Consider the following 12,973-nt stretch of genomic DNA (forward strand, 5'->3'; position numbering starts at 1 on the left):
CCAACAGAAATCCATCCATGTTCTCAACAATTAGTGAAGGCAGAAATGAGACAGCTGTATTTCTCAGTTAAAAGTTATCGGTTGTTGTAACTGGATCATTGTTGGAAAACACTTGTATTGCCAGATTCTGACAATGGAAACACTATCAAGTTGTTTTTTTCTTTTTTCCTAAAGCCAGACAAATTGATATCACATATTTTATACAAAAAAATATGGGTGAGGAGGATGACTAGACCCAGAAAAAATTATACACTAAAAACTCCAAATCAAAACAATGTGGCACTAATACATGAAGAGACGAAGAGATCAATAGAATATACTAGAAAACGCAGAAATGAAACCAAGCATATGAAGACATGTAGTATACTAAGATGTTGGTATACAAACACCTGAGGCAGAAAGGATCGATTTTAACATCCCTGGCACAATTTGTTTGCCATTTGGGAAAATATTAGATTAATTCTATTATTTACACCACACACAAGAATTAACTCTATCTAAATGGATCAGAGATCTAAATGCAGAACGTGAACCTATCCAAGTAGCAGAAGAAAACATGAACGACGTTTTCTGTAACCTGGATCTGGAGAAAGGCTCTGTAAATGGAATTCAAAAGCGGATGCGATAAAAAAAATGATTGATAAATTGGTCCACACAGAAACAATTGTAAAAGACGTTTTCATGGCAAAATAAACCAAACAAAAACAACAACAAAAACACCATAAGCCAAGTCAACAAATAGATAACAAATTGGAAGAAAATATTCACAACATATATTCCATAGAAAGTGCAATATCCCAAAGATATAAAGAAGCTTTTAACATTAAGGAATTTCTAAAAATTCTTTAAAAAATAGCAAACAAGTCATACAAAAGATATAAAGATAGCCTTAAATATGAAAATATATTTAACCTCATATATAAAAAAGTTACATAAATTAAAACTACCTTTAGATACCATTCCTCACATGCCAACTTGGAAAAATTTAGAAACTTGACAATATGCCCTATTCATGAAGCTGTGGAAACACTTTTATATATTGTAGGTGAAATACAAAATGGTACCACCCCATGGAAGAATATTTGGCAATATTTAGTAGAACTACACACGCATTTGTCCTTAGCTTCAGCAATACAGAAATATATTTGCACATGAGTATTCATCTAGCATTATTTATAATTGAAAAATATTAAAAACTATGTAAATAACCAAGCATAAGAAATTGACTGAAATAACTATAACATATACATGTAATAGAATACTATGCAGCTATACAGAAGAATACAGGAGTCCATAAGTTGATATGGAGTGATTTCCAGACTATATTGTAAAATTTTTTTTTAAAGTAAATAGTAAAAAAGTCCAGAATATATATAGAGAGTTTGTTATTTCCACATAATACAGAAGGGGAAATAAGAAAACTTTCAAGTATTTGTGAATTTTGCAAGAAGAAATATAGCAAGGATATATAAAAGAACAGTGATATTGGTTATGTACAAGAGTGAAGGAGAAAGAGTAAAAAATATGAGTGAAAGTAACATTGCACTGAGTATAGTATTTTCTACAGCTTTAAATTTTGGAATCATATCAGTACTCTACATATTGAAACTAAAATTTTAGAAAGGATGGAAAAATAAAATCCTAAAACTGAATGCAAACAGACACAAATGAACCAACTGTATATCTAAAGATTGAAAACACCACTAAAGGAAAAAAATGAAACGAAATTAAACAAAATAAAAACACTAATCTAACTTTGTAATGCAGTTCTTTGATTATATATCTTCAGGCTAAAGAAGGAAAAAAAAGAGAACTCTGAACATATCCTGAGCTTATGTTAATAGGTCCTTTTTAAATTTTTTATGGGTTTAACAATTGCGACTATTTTGTATATACTGTAATATTGAGCAAACAAGTATATATGATTGATATTGTTAGGATTCATTTTGCTCCTTATGGAGGAAGGAAAATACAAATACATATGGATAGAGAAAGGCAAAATAAATCCTTTTTGGAATATCTGTGTGTCTATGTAGCTATCATTTATCTATCATCTCTCTCTCTCTCTCTCTCTCTCTATCTATCTATCATCTATCTATCCGTCTATCTCTTGCCCCCACTCCTGCCAGCTCTATCCTTGAAACAACATTCCATTAGCAATGAAGAGATGGAGCATCCAGAAAACTGGATCTTTTTTCTAAATACCATTCTCCACCAAAAGACAACAGGGATTCTTGGAGAAATAGCTAATTCCAGGGCTAAGGCAGAGAAGGTTAAGATGAACTTGAAATTTTTTTTGTGCCAGAAAATTAAAAAGTGATGTTAGCATGACAAAATGAGACAAGGATCAGCTTGAAGGAGGCTCCCTCTGGTCAAATCTGGAACAACTTGAACCTCTAAATGAGGACAGTAATGGATTATAATCTATTGAACAAAATAAGGACCCATAAATGCATTCTATCCATAAAATATGTAAACAGATACATTAAGGAGAATAGAAAAACTCTTCCTTATGGTAGAATTATCACTTATAAATATAAAAGGATAATAGAGTTAGAAAGTTATCATTTTGCACCATCACAGTAAAAATTGATGGAGGCGAGAAACAAATATTGGCAAATTTAGAGGGGAAAAATGTAGTGAAGAACAAGATATTTACATAGCCTCAAATTATCTCCCTCAAAATTACATATTAATTAGAAAAGGGAAAATAATAACTTTATAGTAAATAAGCCAGCCAAAATCTCAACCAAGTAATCAAAATCATCATTATCACTAAGAGGGAACAAACATCCTGGGAGCGTAGATATGACACCCTGAGAAGGACACAGCACGACTTAGGTAGTTTTCCAGCCCCAAAATGCATAACCTTAATCTAAATACAAGAAGATACCAGCAAAACCAATTTAAGGAAAATTCAAATAAAATAGCAGATCTAAATTATTAAAAACAAAACAGTCAATGTCCTGAAAGACAAAGAAAGGAAAAAGTTTGTTCTAGATTTAATCTCTCAAGATTAAAGGCAATGTAAGAGATATGTCAAGTAAATGCATATACAATCCTGGATATGATCCAGCAGTAGTAAAAGTAGCTATGAAAGATATTCTTGGGACAATTGAAGAAAATGGAATGGAATGTAGGTAAATACTATTATACCAATGTTGAATTTAATCATTTGACTATGATTTAAGAGAAGCTCCTTGTTTTTACAGAAATCACATCAATATATTAAGTGGTAAATAAAGCGTGACGTATACAATATCACTCAGGAAAAAATGAGATATAGAAAAATGATGAAGTAATTGGGACAAAATGTTAAAAATTGATGAACCTGGGTAAAGAGTATTTGACATGCCTGGTTATTTTTGATTTGATGATGGACATTTTGGATAAAAAATTATAATGACATTGAAATACGTTATTATTCTTTAAAGAAGGTTCGATTTTCTTTGAGAGATTTTCTTTGATACAGACAGTGTGTCAACTCCTCCCAGTGCTGATCTGTTGAGTGCTGATTTAAACCCTGTAGGACTATTTTACCTCAGTTTTGCTGTTACTTTTTGATTGTAGTCCTTACTCATAAAGTATGTTCCTTACACATAAGGTGTGAATTTCCTCCTAGAGTGTGGCTTTCTCAGGCTCTTTACAGAAGACCTGAAGTGTTTGAGGAGATGCTTCCACATTCCAGGGCTTGACCTTCAACTTTTGTCTCCCCAGGACTATGTGGCTCAGGAGATTTCTGCTCAGTTATTTTGTTTCTGGTTACTATTTATGCCTGGGCTTCTTTCCTTCCTTTCTTCCCCCCTCCCTCCCTCCATTTTTTTCCTTCTTTCCTTCTTTCTTTCTCTCCTTCTCTCTTTCTTTCTTTCTTCTCTCACCTGTCACATGCAAAGATTAGGAATCAACCAACAACCCGAGGGAGATTTGCCTGCAGATTTTTTTACTCACTATTGTGGTTCCTTCATTCCAAGCATTTTGCTTCTCAAGTCCCATCCAATTTGGCAGCTTTAAACCCCCACCATTGTCTTTCATCCCAGGGAGACAGTTACTTTTTTGCTTGGGTTCTGCTCCACTGTGCCGTGAATTGGAAACTGTATTTGAGGAAAAGTCTGGATGAATGTGAAATTTGTCTTATGTGCTTCCATTCTCTCAAAGGTTATAGATCCAAATCCTGCCTGACTTGGTTCCACTCCAAAGTTTTCAAACAGTTGTTTTACATATTTTGTCTAGCTTTTAGAAATTTTTTTTGGTGAGAGGATTTGTCTGAAACAAGTCACTTTGTTGTAGTCAGAACCAAAACTTCAAAAATCATTATTTGAGTTCACATTTATTATCCTTTTTTCAGAGACTCCCCCACAGTACAAAATTAGTAACCAGCAGAACTATAATTTAAATTCAGATCTTTTAGTGACACGTCCATTCATCTTTTAGTTAGACCTCAAGTGTTAAAAGTATTTATCATAAAAGTACTTTCAATGTGTAGAATCTACTGTGTATAAAACGCATTAGAATCTACCCTTTGTGTTAGGTTTGTTAAGCTTCATTTAAGCTGCATTTATGTGTGTGTTCATATATGTGTATATATATATATATTTTTTCTTTCAAGCACAGTAGAGCTCATCCTATGTAAAATCTATTTCCAAGCATCTTATCTTAAGGTGCTGCTATTTTTGTGAATAGGCGATTATTAGACATGACTGGTGCTCTCACTCACGAGAGGATCTAGGGCAGAAGAGAATTTAAACAGTTAACTCAATAATCAAAATTGCTGCACGAGTCAGTAACTCTAACGAAGAGCATTGTTTTCTTTCCTTTTTATATTTTATCCACTCGTGTAATAAATAATAGTCATAATAAAGCCATAAAAGTGATAATGATGATTTGGGTACTTGTGTAATTTCACACTTCCAGAAGGACTAAAGCATATCTCATCCATCCACGATCGGTTGTTTAAATTATATGTGTTAAAATGGCGCTTGGTGTTTTAAAAAAAGAAAATGTATTTTGGGAGAATTTCATTCTAAAAATAAATCTGCCTCAATTAGAAAGCTTGAGTCCTCATTTTCCTGCTCATTTAGCTTAATGAATGCCATTAGCATGGGCTGTTGATCATAATGGATAAGATATGAGTTGCTTTCTCTCTCCCTTATGTTTTCTACCCCAGGCAAAAAGTCCTCCACGCAGGTTGGGTTTTTGCAAGCTTAGACGTTCCTCATCACAGCATAAGGGTGATAAGAAAAAATCCGTGTGGACTTACCTTTGGTAAGAACGTGACCAGACTATTAGCTATGGAAATTCAAATATATTGAAGAATGTTGATGATAATGCTTAAGAGAAGAGTTTGGAGATTAAAAATATTTATGTAATATACTAAATTATATTTATAAGGTGACTATAACAATATAACATAGAGATTATCATTTACTCCGTCAAATTGATATAATATATACTACATGTGTATGTCCATATATGCATATGTGTGTGTGGGTGTATTTACATATGTATGTATAGCTACCAAGATATGATAACTTCAAAGCTTAACCCCTGCTATTCTCAGAAGGGATAAGTTCCCTTTAGGGAATAAAATAGTTTCTTCAGGGACAAGCTCTCTAATTCACTGATAAGGAAAACTGATAATTAATCTATGGAAATATGCCAGCAGAAGAGGGCGGGAGAATGCTGGCTGGATGACCGAAGTTAAAACACATGCACTTTTAAATGGCTTTCTTTTGAAATCTGTTTGTTTGAATAGTCTCTTCTAGATGAACAAACTTGTTGGTAGAAATTTCAGACCCGGAAGCTGATACTATAGTAACACAGGAAGGGTAAAAGACCAGCAAATCAAAGTGTATCTTTCCTAGAAAGTGTGGCTCAGAATTTTCGATATTCTATTTTTCTGATGCAGGGGAATACTTTAAAAGATGATTCAGAAGAACCCTAGGGAGAAAACGGGGGAAACTGTCAATCTGTTACCAATGCCAAGAAACCACGAGGGGTTTGTAAATAATCTCCTCCACCCATCACGTAGAATCAAAACAGAAAAGGAGACAAATGAGAAAATCATAAAAACAACGGCAGGAAGGCTTAAAACATGGATGTCAACAGTAAAGGTGAAGTCTGGGGAAGAGCGAATGAACAGAAGGGAGACGAAATAATGAAAATAGTAGGATACAGTAGAAAACAGTGTTTAAAGGAACGGGAAGAATAAAGTATAAAGGAATGAAAGGGGAGCAAGGAGAAAATTGCAGCATAAATGCAAAATTAGGGAAACAAGGAAGCTTAGACCGACTTGTATTCACGCCCACCGAAGCTTTTATGAGACTGGCAATAGCTGGATGCTGAAATATTTGTTGTCCTCTGAATGGCAGCGACAACCAGGATGGCTATTTTTCTCAAGTTCTGAAACAAATACTCCAGCTGGAGAGATCATTAAAGGCTTGCTGACTGTCATTTTGGATTTACTTGATCCTTTAGTAAACACAGTAGGGATACTCTGCCTAAATAAAAAAGTCACTCTCTCCTTGAGAACTGCCATTACAATCTACCTCCACAGCCCCTAGAGCCATTTTGTAGGGCATGGTAGATAATAGCACAAAACTCTAGAACCGTAGTGTCTGGCTTCAAATACAAGCCTTGCCACTTACTCCCTGTGTGATATTTGATAAGTGCTATAGACTGAATGTTTGCATCTCCCTAAAATTCTTTTGTTAAAACCTCAGCCTCAATGTGGGGGTATTAGGAGGGGGGGCCTTGGGGAGGCGATTAGGTCATGAGGGTGGAGCCCTCATAAATGAGATTAGTGGCCTCATAACAGGGACCCCAGAGAGCTTCTTTGCCCCTTCTGCCACGTGATGACACAGCAAGAAGTCGGCCATCTCTGAACCAGGAAATGGGCTCTCACCAGACACCAACTCTGCTGGTGACTTGATCTTGGATTTCCCAGCCTCCAGAAGTGTGAGAGATAAATTTCTATTGTTTATAAGCCACTCAGTCTGTAGTATTCTGTTATAGCATCCCAAACTGACGAAGACAATGGGTAATGATGGCTCTTATGCCTCATTTACTAAAAGGGAGCAATAAGACTATGTCATAAGGTTGTTATGAGGATCAAATGTGTTGAGTAAAATAAAGTGCAAGTCGCATGTATATACTAAGTGCTATATGCTTGTTAAAGGAGAAAGAAAAAGTGCGTGTGCCTTTAGAGCTATTTTCTCATTCCTTCAATAAATAATTATCAAGCATCTATTATTTGCCAGCCACTATTCTGGGCGCTTCAGATTCTTTAGTCAACAAAATACACAAAAATCCTTACTTTCTTAAAAAGAACATTCAATGAGATGTATTCTAATAAAAATATCCTAGGTGAAAGAACAATGGTAATATCTTGTTAGACTCTATTCTAACCTCTTTGGATATATTATCAGCCATGACAAGTAGGTCCTATCTCTATCCCCATTTCACAGATAAAGAAGTCGAGTTACAGAAATGTCACCGAAGATATCTAATACCTATATGCTTCTAAATACCGATCTTGTTTCCACTTTATCTACTTTTATTAATTTCTTATTTATGCACTTATTCTTTCATCTATTTATTCAATATACAGCTATTATTATTTTCTAGCAGATTCTGAGTTCAAAGTCAGAGGTTCTGACTCCAGAATCTCTGTTCTTAACTAATTTGTTTTGCTGCCTCAATTAACAATTTGATAAAGCTGAAAACAATTTTACCCATGTTGGGCTGATTACAGACTTTTAATTCCCATTCTATTTCCAGTCTATCTAGTGATAGATTTTGAAATACCTGAATATATTGATATCATTAACTAATTTTCTTCACTCTGTAACAAAACACGCCAACAGTCATAATACCAAGTCAACACAACTTTCTAAATATTTATTGAACACATTTTTCTTTCCAATTTCCAATCCTATTGCCTTAGCTCGCGTTCTCATTACTCTCAGGTCAAGGGACGTATGTTTACATTACATGAATTTCCTAACCAGTTTCACTCTCCCCATACTTTCTTCATAATCTTCCTCAAAAGCATATCATATCTCATATTTGCAACATTTAACAAACTCTTGTGCGTGTGTTGAATCCCAGACTCATTATATCTGTTAACCTTAAACAAATAGACAGCCAGTTATTTCTCCAGCAAAAATGGGCTTATTTAGGATTAACAAAGAGTGGCAATTCAAGATCTGCAATCATGGCAAGCCACATGAAATTTCTGAGCAACAAGGGGAGGAGAAACTCTTATGGAGGGGAAGAGGAAGTTGGGTGGGCTACTGTAAACAAAGATTGCATTGGAGGAATTGAGAGTTTAAAATATAGTGGCTTTTCATTGGTTGAGTCAATGTGGGGCTCCTGTGGGGATCTGCTATCATGGTAGGGCATGAGAGCTGCCCCTTCTGGCCTCCCCACTCCATTTTAAATGAGATTTCTGTTAATTAATTTTTATATTTTCCCCTTTTGATTGAGATCTTTCTTTGAAGGCATTGTTGATAAAAAATCAGGTTTTTCCAGTTTCATTGGCCTTTTGTTCCTCCATGCCAGGAAGGACCTTTCCTGGGTATCGTGTCCCACGTCACAGGGAAAGCGAACAGATTGGAAATCTATTGAGGTCACATTCGAGTAACAAGGAGGGTAGAAGAAAGAACTCTAAGGCACTTTTTTTTTCCCCTAAAGTCCATATGTTTTCAAGAGCACAGGCATTGGAGGTCATCTGAAGCATTATGTCATCATCAAAGGTTTGGCAGACAAACTTCCAACTAGCCTGGTCGAGACATCTGGGAAAACTGTCTCATCAGATGCCATCTGCTTCAATCCAGGAAATCTTTCCTTTTAAGTCACCAGATGATGTGCAGGTCCAGTCAGAGTCTGATACTTTCTTTAGATGTGTCATGTGAATGCAATTGTCTATTCCATACAGTTTTGTGGCACAAGGGTTAGTTAGCAGTACCTGATGGGGCCTTTCCAGCGAGGCTGAAGAGAGGTCCTTCTGGAGGTGTCTTTTCCAATAGACGAAATCTCCAGGTTGCAAGGTGCAATGCGTAAGGTCTTCATCTCCCTGGATCACACTGTGAAAAGATTGCTCTACCAAAGAATGGTTATTTTTAATAGAAGCAATTAAGTCTTTGCAATATTGGAGTCTATCTCCTTTTATCAGCTGTGGGTCAAAAGAGGCAGGAGACAAGTGCATTGGTCATCCTGTGACTGTCTCAAAGGTGAGAGTTTATGAGTTCCAGAGTGGGTGGATCTGAGATTCAGAAGGACCAATGGCAATGCTTTCGGCCAAGGTATTTGGAGGGTCTCCACAAATTTCACCAGTTGAGTCTTAATAATATCCTTAGTGTGTTTGACTAAATCAGAGGATTGAAGGTGGTACGTACAGCGAAAGTGTAAAACTGGTCAAACAGTGCAGACTTGTCAAAGTACCTGACCAGTAAAATGGATTTGTCAATCACTATGAAGTTTGCGAAGAGTTCCCCCAGGTAGGGACAATCTTTTCCAAAAGGACTTTAGTCACAGAAGAGGCAGTAGCCTGTCTGTAAAGGAAGGCTTCTGTCCCATGAGAAAACAAACATACCACGACCAAAACATATTTATATCCACAAGGCAGAGACGGTTGTTTGATGTCAATGTGCCAAACTTTGAATCACCCACTAGACGTTTAACATGTCCAGGATCAGTACAAACAGGCTTCCCTGGGTTGTATTTTGGGCAAGGGGGACAAGTGAGGTAGACAATTTTTACAGCCTTGTTAATATTTCCCCACTAGTATCGATTCACAAATGCTATTATTTTGTCTGTAGACCAATGGTTAAATGCATGCACAGTGGTTAAGAATGGGAATTTTAGAGTCTCAGGTAGGACTGGGCTGTTATTTGGTCTGGACCAGGGCTTTCGCTTTTTATCAACCCAACAATTGTTGAATTTCCACTCTTGTTTTCCTCTTTCTGATGTCAATTGTTGGACTTCTCTAGCCAGTTTTTCTTTGGGAAAATATCCCTTTTGGACCATGGCAGAGTTTTGGCTGCTGTTGCTGCCTTAAAGGTCAGAATTCCTTGTGGAAGGGTCAGAGAGGTGCTTTCTCTTAGCTTTCAGAGAGTCAAATTTAGGATGGCTGGGTTCTTAATAATAGCTAATGCAGTAGGGTAAAGTATTGCATCCAATAATCCCTGAGCATAGGGGCCATTTTTAATTTTATTTCCACTGGAAGTAAGGAAGCCAGGTTACATCCACAATATTCCAAAATCATGAGCTACTCCAAAAGCATCTTTATAATCAGTACAAATGTTGGCAGTTTTGCCCTTGGCTGAAGTACAAGCCCATGTAAGAGAGTATAATTCAGCCTGTTGGGCCAAAGTAGCCATAGATAAAGGTGCTGCCCCAACAATATCAAAGGAGTTGCAATAACATACCTAGCACTGTGTTCGCCATTGTCACCTTATATATATTCATCCTATTGGTTCTATTTCTAATACCTATATGTTTCTAAGTACCTATCTTTCCTTCAATTCACCTACTTTTAGTTATTATTTATTTCTTCTCCTATTCATTCATCCATATATACAACAAGTCTCCCGAGATTATGGAGAAGATCAATGATTTGCTGTCTGCAGGCTTGAGACCCAGAAAAGCTGATAGGATCATTTTAAGGTCTCAGAACAGGAAAGCTGGTGATGCAGATTCCAGTCCCACTCTGGAGGCTTAAGAACCAGGAGAAGGTCAATGGTCCAGCTCAACGGTCAGGTGGAGAGCTGGGAATTCTCCCCTTCTCCACCCTCTTTTCTACTCTGGCTCCCAGTGGATTGGATGATGCCCACCACACTGGGGAGGGCAATATGCTTTACTCAGTTTAACATTTCAAACGCTAACCTCTTCCAGAAACCCTTCACAGGTACCCCTAGAAATAATATAATGTTTAACCAGATCTCTGGGCATCGTGTGATTCAGTCAAGTTGACTCATAAAATGAACTATCACATCACCTCTTCAGAAAATCTTTCTTGCTCAGCCCCTCTACACGTCCCCCAACCAAGAGTTAGTTCTTCCTTCTCTCGTCAGCAACTTGCATTTTTTTCCACTTTGTCCTAAATTAGCATGTCTCCCCTATAGACTGAAGTCTTATAGGACAAGTTTTTTCTCTTATTCATTATTCTATCCTTAGGCTTAGCACAATTACTTGCCATAGCCTAGTTGTTCAATAAATGCTTGGTAAATTAAATTAAATAATGTCAAGTCGAGCATTGAGGAAAATCAACGCCCTATTATGCAACAGTTCCATTAGCCATTTGCTCCTCTTTACTTCTTTGATCATTACTGATAATAAAGAGTAAGTTGGTGTCAAAAAAAAAAAAAAATGCACTTCTTTTCCTGTCAAGGGATTTAATTGGTTTGTTTTCTCAGGTTGACATCATAACAAATGGGTATTTGGTGGATCTTCCCATCTGGCAGTTTTCAGACAACGAAATTAGAAGAGAAACTGTACTAACTGACTTCTCATCACCTTTGTCTGTCTCACGTTGATTTGAAAAACTCAATAACCAGAGCCAGTTTATGGCAGAAATAACTCGTGGGAAAGTATGTGCGATGCTAAGTATTGTCGTCTCTAGGACTTTCCATCTGTGAAGAGCCCAACCAGGAAAGTCACTCTGATATTTCATCATCAGAGGGTTCTGAATGCAAAGAGCTGGTTATACAGGTCATGAAAAAGCTGAGACACAAAGCAGGAAATCTGCAAGATGGCTCAGAGATCAGGAAACAGAAACCCATTACCACAGGCAGAGGGGCAAAGGGAAAAGGTAGTCCCACCAGAGTTCAGGGATCAGAACCAGCTGGGGAGCTGGAACCGTGAGGGCTTTTCTGGAGGCAGATAGAAGCTTGGAAGAACAGTCTTTCCTGAAGACACTGCTTAGACAGCGAGGGGGGCACATATCCTGGATTCCCCTTCTCACTCAGTGTCCACTCTCCTGCCATTGACCAAACCCAGATGCAAACCAGCAAACCTGGAGCCTGAGAAACACAGCCTGCAATAATTATATTTCCTGTGATCCGCGGCAGAGAATAGGAACTTTGAGAAATGGATCTGGGCGCAAAGCTACCCTGAAATGTGATTGTCTAAGGGACAGGATTCCATTTGTGTCTTAAACTTTAAAACTCAGATCATAGGTTGTTTCTTTTGGGGTAACTACTTGGTTTTAGGGACTGTTAGTAAACAGAATATATAACTTGAAAGTTCTTCAGGATTTGAAATTTATCACCATCTTTTATGATAGAGTCATACATGAATCTGACCAAAAAAGATGAAGATATATTTTTTTTTCAGGAAACTGTGGTGATCTGAGACAGCATTAGCCTGTATTCTTTGATCTGACTGATTAATTGACACTTCAGAAACTGATTCTATATAGCAGAGGTGATTTCACTAGGAGGAAGGTTGGCAATGACTTGTCTAAGCAGTGGGGAAAAGGGTAGAGGAAGGAAAGATCTCAACAATAGTAGCAAGAAGGAAAGCATTGTGATGTTGGCGCCTTGGGCAGAAACCTAGGAGGTAGCAGTGCTTGAAGGTTAGCAAGAGAAGGACAAAAAGGGAAATGGGGACCACTGGAAGCCATCTCATCTTCTTCCAAGGGAGGTCCAGAGCTGTTCCTGGGTGATTCTCCGACGTGGTTTCTGTCTGGCTTTGTAGCAGGTTTAGTTTCTCCTTAGGAAGGAAAACACAGCAACAAAGGGTTGAGCGAAAACTGGAGTGCTTACGTTGAAGCTGTGCACGCATAACGAAATGCAGATTCTGTTTATTCGGTTTGGGGCAGAGAGTGCTGGTGGAGACCGAACAAGGTCAGGAATCTTCTCCAAGTAAACTTTGGACCTGGCTGCAAACTCTGCTTTTCATTTCCTTGCACACATAATGCCAAGTCTACACTGATATATTTTTCCTCATTTGAATCAAAAAGGCTACTTTTTTA

The sequence above is a fragment of the Equus quagga genome, chromosome 8 (assembly GCF_021613505.1).
Source record: "Equus quagga isolate Etosha38 chromosome 8, UCLA_HA_Equagga_1.0, whole genome shotgun sequence".
In the NCBI taxonomy this organism is placed as follows: domain Eukaryota; kingdom Metazoa; phylum Chordata; class Mammalia; order Perissodactyla; family Equidae; genus Equus; species Equus quagga.